Source organism: Rattus norvegicus, chromosome 15, assembly GCF_036323735.1.
Source record: "Rattus norvegicus strain BN/NHsdMcwi chromosome 15, GRCr8, whole genome shotgun sequence".
In the NCBI taxonomy this organism is placed as follows: Eukaryota; Metazoa; Chordata; class Mammalia; order Rodentia; family Muridae; genus Rattus; species Rattus norvegicus.
The window spans coordinates 12,303,147-12,306,938 of record NC_086033.1 but is presented as its reverse complement, the minus strand read 5'-3'; positions in this window follow the sequence as shown (position 1 = coordinate 12,306,938).

Here is a 3,792-nt window from a genome sequence, read left to right as displayed (position 1 = left end):
ATGAGATAGCATAAGGTGGAAACTTGTGGACTCAACTTGCTGATATTTGACAAATAACAGGCATACAATGTCAATCTAGATCAATCTCATCACAGCAGCCAGCAATACTGTATGGATGTATAGCACATCTCTCTTGATTATAATTGTGGAAAACTGGATGATAAAAAAAATCTCTCAATTGTAAATGTGCAAAACTATTCAAATAAAATGATCTCTCTCCTCTGTTTCTTTCATATATATATACATACACACACACACACACACACACACACACACATATATATATATATATCCATCCCATTTTGTCCCTTTCCTTTTCTTATTTTCTTTCAACAGCCTTAGCTTTGTAGCCCAAGCTAGCCTCCAACTTGTGGTCTTTCTCTCTCTGCCTCCCTGAGTGCCATCTACCACCAAGCCTAATGTGAATAAGATGTAATCCCACATTCTTAGTACCCTTCTGGTGGTCTGTAGTGAGGATGTTCTATTGTTACGGATGCTATGGTGAAAACACATTCTCTCACCTTCCTAGAAGGAAATACTAAAACATGGCACCGGTGGACTGTTCTTATCTCGGCAGACTCTCTGTCCCGGAGCTCCCAAAATATCTCCACTGGACTGGTTATTACAGTCCTATGGCAGGTCACTGCTGTGCCAGCCCCATGGAGCAACCACCAATCTGCTGGTTAGCGGTCACAAATTCCTGTAACCCAGTAAAATGAAAACTCTAGAGGCTTGTAATTTATCAGTCAGATTGATACCACTAAATTCTTAACCCACAAAATGCCAAAAGAAAGGACTCAGAGCCAACCAATATTGATATAAGCTACCCACCTAGGTAAGACACATAGTCCTATAATTTTCCATTCCCTTTAAGATATTCATAGATACCTATGGCTATTCAAAGCCACACAGAATCTGGATCATTTTTTCCTTCTCCATCTTCCTTCTTTCCTTCCTCTGTTCTCCATCCTCTCTGTCCTGTCACTAAAGTTCTCAGCTTGCCTTTCTTTTTCACTGCCCAATCACAGGCTCTCAACTAATCTTGTGCCTGCCGTCACCTGCATATAGAGAGAAACTCACATTTCCCCATTTTTTGAACATTTAAAAGGCTCTTTCCTCTCAAATACAAATTGAACATAGCTTCTACTATTTGTAAATTATGAAGTATAAGATAAATCTAGCATCTAGTCCATCACTTGGCCAATTAAATAGAGCACTCTGCCATCTAAACTAACTTAAAAAGGCTTATAATTCAACAACTATTATGTCCTGGTTTATCTTGTATACTGTCTGAAAACTATCCTCCCAAGTAAGTTTTCTCAATGCTAAATAGCCTGGACAGGCTATGAGACTATAATTAGTCTTCAACCCCACCAGAAATCTGAGAACGACCAATATTATCTGAAACTATGGAAACCAAATATGACTTCTAGAACTAAGACAAATTGTAGAGATAGCTGCCTACTTCTACAGCTTCTGGATGTTAGGAAGTTGGAATGTTAATCTTCAGCCTTCTGACCCAAGATCATCTGATAGATCTTTGTAACGCAGAACTTTGAAGGACTGATTACTCTGACTTGGCAGAGATTATCATTCGACTATTCCACTTAGTGTGTTCTTTTTTCTGGACAGTATTTTGTCTGAAGATGAAATAGGCAATTTCTGCCCAGTGACTACCTAGTCACAATGTACTACCTCACCTGGAGGTAGAGATGCTCAATTTCTTCCTTAAATTCACAAAAGGGGAGCTGCTAGAAGCAGATTATGTCTCAACAACCAAAGAATAAATAACATTAAATCTCGCATCTTGTGGATTTCTGATATTTTTGAAAACCATCTATCTATGTAAAATAATCTGCACTGTTGTCTGTTAACTACACTCAGCTGTTCCTAAACAAAAAAATATCTAACAAGCACCCTAGCAATTAGCTCAGATCCAAGAATGTGCTATCTGGCCCTTAACTCCTATTGCCTAATCATCTAAAGACAGTTTGTAATGGGATTAATAGAGGGACTGGGTATAAGTCTTGTACTTTAAAAATTTTTATATCAATAGAAAAATTTATACCAACAAAAACCCTGATTTTACTTCAGAGCAAATTTGTACCAATATGAGAAATTATAACTTCAACTTAGTAACAATTATAAGGATTTCTACAAAATAAGATTATGACTGCACAAATAATTTTAGCTAATTCCTTCCCATTAAATTATAACCATTTCTAAATACCCCAGAAAGATAACCTTAGAATAGCCACCTCCAGCCCCCAAACCTAGGGAACTGGGTCAATAACTCTTCATAACTTCTTCTGGCTCAATATGGGTGTGGAGATATCTTAAAGGGGGAGGTAGGCAAAATGAGGGAGTAGGTTAGGCCTTAAGAAGGACACCCCAACAACTATTATAGTTTCTGATGTCTGTGTCCTAACTGGATCCAGCTGAAAATTCATGAGATCAGGAGTTCAAGCATGATGGATCTTACCAAAGCTGTACATTCTGCAATATAAAAATCCCAAAACAAAATTTAAAGTATCATCAAGATACCTGTATGGCTCGTATGAGTCTATGTAGAATGTGCAGTCTGGATACGATGGAATTCTGCTCTTTTTCTTTGTTTTGTTTTTGTTTTATTCTCTTGAATCTAGTTCTTTCGGGGATCTCCCTCTATCAAATCTGATCCATATAACTCTGAAAAGTGTATAGATACTGATCACCTTTTCTACAACTACAATAACAAAACCTTTCTCCCCAAATAGCATGTCTTTGAGACAGTAACCAGAAAAACCTTCCTACTTTCTGAAATGTTCATTTCAGTCAGTATTGGGGAGCACATGAATATCACCCCAGCTATTTCCCAAGTTAACTTGGACTATTAGAATCTGAAATATAAAATGAAAACCTCAAGATTGCTTTCTGTTAAATATTGGAGCACTTGGACTTGGATACACCGTGGGTTGCATATATAGGTGGAAGAAAGCAGTTATGATATATCTGTTATGTTCTTTCAAGTAACAAAAACCAGAACCCATGGCTCACCAATGCTTCCTGATTTTTGCCTTCATGGCCATACATAATATTTCTCATCATGGATTTTGATCAAAAGCCACAAAGGCCCTAAAAGCTCACTAAGTGATATATTACGTATGATGCTTTATCAGACTATTGCTTAACTGTTCAAGTGTCCTTGTAGCTAAGCGAACTCATCTTCTCTATTCTCAACATGGCATCAGTTCTAAGAACTTACGGAACACCTCTGTGGGTCAATATATGCTTAATCTAGAGGCAGATTTTAAAATCTATAACTTTCCCATTTAATGAAGAATGGAATAGTCAGGGCTGAAGTAGATTTTCCACTGTTGTCTGGCTATTGAGTGGAAGATGTTGTGGTTCTGCTCTAATGCTGCTTGTATTATTTTACTTTGGATCCCCCAAATTAAGTGAGGATCTACAGACCCAAGTGAACCCTATCCCCAGCTGGTTTTGTTGGTAAATAAAGTTGCCAGGGGCCAGTAGTTGGGCAGGGAGACCGAGGCAGGACTTTAGGATTCCTAGGCAAGGGGCCAAGGAAGAAGGAAGGAGGAGAGACATCTGCAATGCCAGGGAAGCAGAAGGAAGACACTGTGCCCAAAAAGTTGTAGGACAGAGAGTATAACCACCACATAGGAAGAGGGGAAAGCAGCCCCAAGAGCACCTCCTGACTAGATCTGGGGTGGCCAAGATGGAATATAGAATTAGTAAATAATAACTAAGGAATATGGGGTGGTGGTGGATCAGCCACATGGAAAGAAGTTA